Below are 9,855 nucleotides of genomic sequence, written 5' to 3' on the forward strand. Positions count from 1 at the left end.
AATAGTAAATCTAGTTTGTCAAATTGATCATTCACATGGAGAGTGAAAGTACTCAGGATGGTGGAATCCTTAGAAACTGGCTTCTAGTCTTTCTTTACACTCAAGTCCCATGATACCATAAAGGAGGATTCAAGATTTATATTTTTAATACACATGGAAGAGAGTTTAGGAATCTCTAAATGGTAGTGAAAAAAAAAGTGCTTGGAATAGAGTAATTGAGTCGAGGGCATGAAGAGCCATGTGTGAGAATACTGTATTTGGAGGGTGAGGAGGGTTCCTGAGATCATAACAAGATCACAGCTTGTTTGGGTGACGACCTGAGATAATGGACATGTTAATCTGGTTTTCAAATATGACTCCTGAAGAATGCCTTCACTGCACGTGTCCAGAAAGCCGAGGACACTGCATGTGTCCAAGGCTTGAGGACAGCAGAGGCTGGGGGCTGGTGCATGGTTTTTGAAAGTGGTTGAAACTTAGTCCTACTGATACAGGGTGCGGCCAAGGGGGGGGGGCCCAGAAAAGATTTGGAATGGTGTCCAGAACTCGAAGTGTACAGNGGACATGTTAATCTGGTTTTCAAATATGACTCCTGAAGAATGCCTTCACTGCACGTGTCCAGAAAGCCGAGGACACTGCATGTGTCCAAGGCTTGAGGACAGCAGAGGCTGGGGGCTGGTGCATGGTTTTTGAAAGTGGTTGAAACTTAGTCCTACTGATACAGGGTGCAGCCAAGGGGGGGGCCCAGAAAAGATTTGGAATGGTGTCCAGAACTCGAAGTGTACAGGAATATTGGAGGAAATATTAAGATGTCCTCACCTCCCCCCCTCCCCCAGGTGTCAGTTGGGGGAAGGGAAGAATGGAGCAGGGCCATTGAGAGCTGTTTTGCATAGCAACAGTTTTTTGCAACTAACCTCTGGAATGGTCATTTAACATATCTATAACCTTTAACTGGTTTCATAGATGTGTTAAAGAGCTGTGGCCAAGTTTTGGGCCAGGGAGAAGTGAGTGACTGCAAACCAGGCAGAAACTGGAGCTGCTTCTCTGAGAGAGTGCCAGCTTGAGAGAGGCATGTGGCTTTAGCAGAGTGCAGACCCCCTCTTGGCCAGGTGAAAGGGAAGACCATGCAGCTTTGCCAGAATGGAGATCCCTGCGGCCAGGTGAAGAAGAAAGACGTGCACTTTTGGTGGAGTGCGGCTTTGGTAGAAGAAGCCCACGCAGCTTTGGCGTGCTCCCTTTGGCTGAGTGGCCTGGAAACCAGGAGAGACTTTGACTGGAACTTGGTACAAAGAACTCTTGCCAGTGAAATGTGCCGCATGACTTTGGATTAATTGGAGATCCTGCCTGGACAGGGGACACAGGTCACAGTGCAAGTGACCTGAAAAACGGACGTGTGCTCTTTTCCTGATTTACGGTACCTGGAGTTGGGACAGTGGGAGAAGGGAGCGCTGTGTGTGTGTGGGTGTGGGTGTATACCCTTAAAGACTTTAATATTTTAAGGAAGGCATTAGGCCTGAATAGCATTAAATAAACATTTTGTTTCCTTTTCACAAATCTCTGGCATTGAGAGATGTGTTTCCAATTGGCGGCGGACAGAAGAGCCCTATAGATATTAGTATACTGTCCTTGGGAGGGGCCCCTATTTTCTGTAGCAGTTTTTGGCATCCCTCGGTGGGCAAAGTATTGCCCCCCCCTCGGACCCTTGTTCGGTAACACTACCATCTCTTCAGGGAAGGTGGCCCTATGCAGGTTAAGATCTAGGTGAAGTCTGAGGTCCAGTGAAAAAGGGAGCCTGTGACTGGATCACTAAATGCTGAACACAGGGCATGACGGGCCTTGGAAAAACCCGGCAGCTCCAGCACCTGGCCTCTTGCCCTATCCAGTTGAAAGCAAGATGGTCTCAGACAGCTTGTTTTGACCATAATAGCATTTATTAAACAGCTAAGCAGTATGAATGCTAAGCATTCTACATTTGTTAGTTCATCAGTTTCTCTCAACAATCCTATAAAATCTGCATTAATGGCTTTATTCCTAAGATGAAGAATCTTAGGCTAATAATGATAGAATAAACATGTAACTGATTTTGAAGCCTGCACTTTAAAACCCCACCTTATATTGTTTCCCCCAAATAAAACTTCCTTTATTTAGCTCAAGATTGGAATATATATACATTTTCACTATATTTATAACTCAGACACTTAGGGTTAATGCCTGATGTCAGTCTTATAATCATGCATTTATCCTGGAGGGTGGAATATTTAATTGCAGCGAAAGAAACATTTCATATACTCTTCAGCAACATGGAACTGGCCATACAAAGAAAAACTCTATTAAACACTGGCCACAGTGAAAAAGGGACCTTGCTTTGTAAGTCTCTTAAAAATTAGAAATAGTCGTGATAAATCCAATTATCTTTTCCTGGGCGAAGAAGGAAACTGAAGAGCCAAAACCAGCAGTAGAAAGGAAATGAAGAAATGGAACCCAAGTACAATTTCCTCATTTATCTGTCCAGGAGACAGCCCTCCAGGATTCCCAGAAATGTCTCCTTTTGTTGAGATACAAAAGAGTTTTTTTTTTAAATTTATAGGCCAATCAACTTTAAGTATACCTAATAGTACCTTGTAAAATCTATGCAGCGCAAATAGCAGGCCCTGTCCTTATGTGATTGGCCTTCTGAGTCATTGCTTTTTTAAAAAGCTGAATAGGTCTATCTTGACTCTAGTAGAAATCTGAGGGGATTTTTTTTGGTCAAATCATAAGTGCTTTGTCTATTAAACTATTTTCTTTGATTTTCGAGGACAGAGTGGGATTTCCCTTCTCTATGTTAGAAACTTGAAAAATAAACTGAAACATTTTTTTTCAAAAATGACTCATACTCAAACCTTTAAGATAGCCATTAAATTTTATGTACTGGTAGCCCTGCCATAAAATGGATTTGAATTTGATTCTCCTCTACCTTCATGCAAATAAGTTGAAGGTACACATAGAAAAAGAATTTACAAAGGGAGAGGCCAGTAGACTTCTTGACAAATTCTTAACATTAAATTTTATTTGTTCTAAGCATTGGATAGGTTAGGAAGTGTCTCTGCATATGAAACCTGTAATGTTGGGTACTCAAAGGGAAATGATAGCAATAGTTTACTTTTATTTCACTACCAAGGCAATAATTCCAATAGAGAGAGTTTCTTCAGTTGGTGATTTTGCTCTCAAACTATTGCTATGCACAAAGTATTTACTTTCTGATTTTTCTTGACCATTCCAGGGAGATAGTGAATAGAACACATGACAAAATAATAGTTCTTATACTTTAAATTAAATCAGAAAATTAGCTGGAGAAAAATTAATTTATACTTTAAATTACCTCTCCTCCTCCACTGAGTGAGGAGACTAAAATCCTATTGAGGTTTAGTATAGATTCAGATCAACAGTGATATTCATCAATGCTATTCTTAAATCTGCAGAAGATTATAAATCTCCCAATTATTGTATTATATAAAGAAGGTAAGAAAACCTCAGTGTTATGGCTTATATTCTTTCTCCTTTGTTTTTATGCTTGTTTTTGGTAACTGTTACAAGATAGGTGAAAATGTTCTTAAAGTTGTGGATGGCATAGTAACTTTAAGGTGAGTTCAGACTAGATTTATAATCGCTAATGTCTTCTTTAGAACAAAAATCTGCCTTTGTTATTCTATTTAATGTATTTGTCTCACTGGCACTGTGTGAGACAATTCAAAGCAAGCCTTCAGAAAAGGAAGTTCAAAGAGTTTAAAGTAGGGCAAAGAATTAAAATTTATTGTTAAAAGGAGAGGCAGCTTTTCTAGCTGTCCATCCTCTTCATCCCTGGTAAAGGGGAGACCTCTTTGCATAATAACACAACAAAGTTATGAAAGGCAATTAGTTTTAGAAAAACAAAGACTTATTTTATATGCGGTTCACAAGAACAATGGAACCTTCCTAGAATAGAATGAGAATTAGTCTAACAAGAAGTTTAGCAGATCCCACAGTGGGAAATACTAGGGGCGGAAGCAGCACAAAGTTGAGAAGCTGCAAGCGAAGTGGGTAGTAAAGGAGGGAATGAGAGAGAGAGATGGAGTAAAAGCTTCTGTTTTTCCAACAGGACAGAAGGAACAGAAAGTCAGCACAAAGAGAAAGCAAGGGAACAAGTTCGAATTCTATCAGTCTCTGGATTGCAAGTGTGTTCTTGATCAGCTATTGGTGCTTTTAGATGCTTTTCAGGATTTGCATCCTGTACCTATTTATATTGCTCTATTTTATATTGGTACTGCCTATTAAGGCCCAGAACATGATCTATAGGGAACTAAATATACAATAAATTCAATTTAAAGCTCTTTACATCAGTAAGATATGAATGAAAATTTGTTGATCGCTGGCTTTTATTTTTCATCTTTTAGATCCATGTTGAAGCTCTGTTCTGATTCTCCCATTTCCCATCTGTTCCAGCACTTGTTCAGACTTGGAACCCAGGTAGCCTGTGGCTTATTTCAGGGTCTGTATCCTTGCATTTTCTACTTTGAGCTCATTTGTTTCTCCTCAGGAGCTATATCTGTGGCTTATCCTTGTGTTGACAATGACCCAGATCCTCTTGTGGCCTTGGAAGATGAAGTTCTGATAGAAAGGAATTCTTTGAAGCCCTATGACTAAGAAGTTATTTAATAAGGAAGATATTTGAGTACTACTGAGTGGAATAAATAAAAAGGAGATTATATAAAAAGCTGTATCATCCAACCTCTCTTGTCCAATAAAGAGAAATAGCCAGTTGATTTAATTCACTGGGTCTGGTCTTTCAGAACCAGCACAAAGGTACTTGTTCTCCAGAAAAACAGAATCCCTAACCCTCTCATCGTATCAATTGAGACTGAATTCCAAAGTTCTTTCAAATGCTCGAAGACCAAATATTGTCTACATTATTACCACAACACTGACAACAAAATAAGGACCTTATTTATTTTTATGACTAAGAAATTTGTATGCATCCTGAACCTTATTAAGAAGTCACACAAAAAAGCAAAGTACAAAATAAAGATGCTTAAATACTAAACAACAAATTGTGAAAATTAATTTTACACACTATTGATAAAATAATAGTAAATAGAATTTATTTCAGGAATATAAGAATGGATAACTAAAAAAATTCAATTGAAAAATATAATATAATACTTTACCAAAATAAGAAAATTACTGTATTTTTGTCATGTATAAGGTACACCACATTTTGGGCCCAAAATTTCAGGAAAAAATCTTTCATTTTAACTTTTTATTTCAATTATTTCAATTATTATTGAAATAATAATAATGATTTACTATTTCAATTATTTTGCTTCTAAATATTTATATTTATATATTCTAATATATCTAAATATTTATATTTAGAAACAAAATTAATTACTATATTCCAGAGGATTATTTTGCACACAGATATAGTTATTGCTTTTTAGAGCTATACTTTTAAAGCATAAGCATAAATGAAAGAATTTAAAACATTTATATAGACACAGAATTAGTACTATGCATGTGTAATGTGCATCGTTATTTTTCCCCCAAGAATTTGGGCAAAAATTGTGCACTTGTACACAGCAAAATATGGTAAAAGATTTTGTAATAAGTGACAGGAAGTATTGGATAATATTCAACATGTATTTCTGATTTTATAATCTTAGTAAAATAGAAAAGAAAGACATTTCTTAACCTGACAGATACACATTTTGAGCTAGCCAGCATTATATTTCAGACTTGATTATTGAAAGAATTCTCATTCATATAAGAAGAATGAGAAGAATGTATGATATCTCCACTATCATTTTCATACTCTTAAAACGTTGTGATACTACAATTGACAAGAAAAGGAAGCAAGAATAAACATAGAAAAAGCTAACAAAATTATCAATGTTATCATTAATTTGATAACTTACATAGAAATAGTAAAGAATCAAGTGGAAAAGTTTAGAAATAATTCATCAGAAATTATTGTTTTAAGTACAATAGGTTTTCACATGCCAAGAAAAAGAAAAATATAAATTAAAATATAAATTTATAAATATAAATAAAAATATTTTTCTTATTCATACCATAAATAAGACAAATGTAATGAGGGATATTCTATTAAAGTATCAGTAAAACCCACAAAATAAATAGTTAAGGATAAATTTAAGAAATGTATAAGAGCTATAAAAAAGCTTTAAAAACCTAACAAATTGCAAACAACATTTAAAAACATAAGCTACTTTAATGAAATAAGATTTTATATACAGTTCAAAAGCTAGACAAATAATAAGGGTACAGTCTGATAAATTTTCACACAGTGGGCCCATCCACATAAACTTCAAACAAATAAAGAAATTAAATATTGTCACTTAAAGAAATATCTATAATTTGACTAGAATCAACTATTACGTATTGTGTGACATTGGGGCCAAGATAATGTATAAAGTTTTGTAAACACCACTATGGTCATGACATAAACTGTTTCTGATGTAGAAGGCAGTTACACACACATGCGCAGAGCAGAAATGGTAAGCCAGGTACAGAAGGTCACCGGGCAGAAGGCCCCAGGTGCCTGGCAATGCACAGTTTGTAAGCTGGGACCAAACCTTTAGCGTGACGTTTCTTCCCCTAGCTTATCACTGGTCACATGGTTTAGATCCCCTTAGGAGGGAAACAGGGGCCTGAGAATAGCCCCATAAACTCCTATACGAACCCTTGCATGACCACTCCCTTGAGCATTAAGTCTTCAAAACAAGGAGGTTCTGACCAGAATCAAATAATCTTAGGAACAAAGCCTTGGGTCTGTTAACCACAGAGACAGATTTTGGTCAAACTAGAGATAACATCTAGGCCTCGATTACATTTCAGATCCAGGTCCAGAAAAGCAGCAAGGCCACCTGTGGCAACACCGTGGCTGAAATCATGACTAATGACCCCTGGTGCCAACCAATGAGTGGAGACCAGGACGCTGAAAAGACACATCTGAAAAGCTGGTGAATATTCTATGGAGATCCTCCCAGAGACCTCTCCTAAAATCCCCACCCTCAGGAAACAGATAAAACCCCTTAAGGTGAAAGACCCAGTGTTCTCTTTCTCTCTCTCTCTTTCTCTTTAACCCCCACACTTGCACATTTCCTCCCCATGTTTTTCCCTCTAGGCACATTTGCTTTCTTTGTCCTGAGCTCCAAGGGCCTCCTTTTGCTGCTGCAATTTGTTTGCTGAGTCCAAACAGCCAGCCCGCTCACGTCTTTCACAGTTCACTTCTTTTACTTTTGTGACTTTCTAAATAAACTTTTGCCTGTTTTTGAGTCTTGACTCTGAATTCTTTCTTAGACAAAACTCAAAGACCGAGGTCTAACATCTGGTGCCATTTGCCATTAACATTCCTATAACTTCAAAAGTTTCAATCAATCGTATTTACAAAAATACCTTCCTTCCATTCTTAGTACCTGGCAATAACTGATCTATTCTCTGTCACTTGAATTTATACCAATGGACTTATGCACTATAAATCTTCTGTGTCTGGATCATTTTATTTAGTGAAATAAGTTTGATGTGTATTCATTTGTTCCATGTATCAATAGTAAGTTCCTTTTTGCTAATTAGTAATATTGCATAGAATGGATATACTAGTACTTATTTATTCTTTCATTGTAGATGGATGTTTGGGTTGTTTCCAATTCTTGGACATTTAATATACAACTGATGTGAGCATTCGTATAAAGTCTTATATGAATAGGTTTCCAATTTGGGGGGGTACAATACACATTTGACACACACTACCCAGCTCAGATCATACCTCACGGGTCAATGGCACAGTCTTCCACAAGACTTGCCCTCACTTTAGACTCCAGCAGCAAATTGAGGGTTTCCAGGTTGCCTACACTTTTGACTGACTGACTATAAATAGTTCAGAGAGGGTTTCTACTCCCACACCTTTAAAGGTAATTATTTAGAATGCCTCACAAAACTCAAGGAAGAGATATAATTATAGTGTTGTTAGAGCAAAAAGACACAAGACTAAGAGACATTATTGGGATAGGTATGAAACAATTCCAAATATAAAGTTTTCATTTTCTTAGGATATGTCACCCTTCTAGATGTATTTTACTAACCAGGGAAACTACCCTGAGCTTAAAACGTCCAGCGTTTTTGATGGGGCTTCACTAGGTAGTCATAAGTGACTGAATTGTTGACTACATGATTAAACTCAAGCTTCAGCCTCCCTCCTCTCCCTGGAGGTTGGAGGTTTGGACTGATATCACGTGGCTCTAACACTCCAGTGCTCTGATCATGGCGGGGTTAACCTCCATCCTAAGACTAGGGACACACAACGCGTTGTTTCATGAGCCTAATCTCAGGAGGGGTGTTCCTAGGGACTTATCCCGAATAACAAAGACATTCCTGTGAGGAGACAAGTCTTAGAATTTAAGTGCGCTTTTCCTGAAACCAGGAGAAAAAGCCAGTCAATTCTTTATTATACAACATCGGATGATATCTAGAAATTGAATTGTGTGTTTCACTTTATATAAGATTCACATACATTTTTTTAAAAGTGGCTGTGAAATTTTGACCTCTGATAAGCAGTACATGGGAATTCTATTTGCTTTTCATCTTTGCTATTGCTTGGTAAAATCAATCTTTTATTTTTTATTTTTCTCTATAAAACAAAATAAGAGACAGGAGTGTTTTTTTAAAAAGCACAACTAATGTGGGTAGAGAATATTTAACTTGGTTTGAAAGAGACAAAAACTTTGTAGTAAGATTTCTAATACATGTACTTATGATTTTTAAGCTTACTTTCCCTAACCCCAACATTTGTGATACAATCCTTTTACCACACAGTGCCAAAAGTCAAATAAACATGTTGGTACATCGTTTAGAATTGTTCAGTATTAGCAGTAACTCATAGTTACACTGTACCAGCATAGATCAGACCACCTCAGTGGCTTCTGAGGCTGATAAATTTCTATAACCACGATAACTTCTGCAAACCTGGTTCCCTTCACTTCTGCTACTTTGTGCAGAGTTAGTGACTGAGTCTGCACTAAAATCAATCTTTTGAATGTAGCCATTTTACTTGGTGTACAAAGGTATCACAATGAGTTTGATTTGACTTTTTCTAATGATTAATGATATTAAAAACTTTACATGTGCTTTCATGCAATTATTATGTCTTTGGTAAGATGATGATTAAAATGTGGCCTTTTCTTAAGTTGTCTGTTAGGATTTTAAAAGTTTCTCTCCATGTTTTTATATTTTGTATAACAGATTTATTAAGGTATAATTCATGTACCATACTATTCATTCGCTTGAAGTATACAACTGAGTGGTTTTTAGATATTGAATGTTATTCAGCCACCACTATTTTTGAGGGTTGAATTATCCCCCCTCCCAATTCATATGTTGAAGTCCTTCCTACCCTCCAGTACTTTACAATGTGGTCTTATTTGGATTACAGAGATAATCAAGTTAAAGTAAAATAATTAGGGGGAGCTCTAATTCAATATGATTTATGTCCTTATAAGAAGGGGGATGTTGGATACAGATGTGTATAAAGGGAAGACAATGTGACTCTCATGGCCCTCAGAAGAAACAACTGTTTTGGCACGTTGATTTTAGACTTCTAGCCTCCAGAGCTGTGAGACAATACGTTTTTTCTGAAAGTCCTCCAGCATGTGGTACTTTGTTTCAGCAGCCCTAGCAAACTAATATGACTATGACCAATTTTATTACCCTTTTTCCCACACAGAGAAACCACGTGGTTTCTTTGATTAATGGTCACTCCAGATTTCCCACAGAACTTCCTTGCCCCTGGGCATAGGCAACCATTTTGTATCTACTTCCTGTCTCTAT

At 37.1% G+C, this 9,855-nt stretch overlaps 1 non-coding gene across 1 annotated transcript; it reads right to left on the reverse strand.

The window, feature by feature from the left end:
* Positions 1 to 8,914: 8,914 nt before the first annotated feature.
* On the reverse strand, positions 8,915 to 9,047 carry LOC118999028 (small nucleolar RNA SNORA66). Its single transcript, XR_005069020.1, has one exon. It is a non-coding gene; the product is annotated as a small nucleolar RNA SNORA66 (small nucleolar RNA).
* Between the last annotated feature and the right edge of the window lie 808 nt (positions 9,048 to 9,855).

The sequence above is a fragment of the Sturnira hondurensis genome, unplaced genomic scaffold, assembly GCF_014824575.4.
Source record: "Sturnira hondurensis isolate 20B ecotype Veracruz unplaced genomic scaffold, ASM1482457v3 Scaffold0014432, whole genome shotgun sequence".
Lineage (NCBI taxonomy): Eukaryota > Metazoa > Chordata > Mammalia > Chiroptera > Phyllostomidae > Sturnira > Sturnira hondurensis.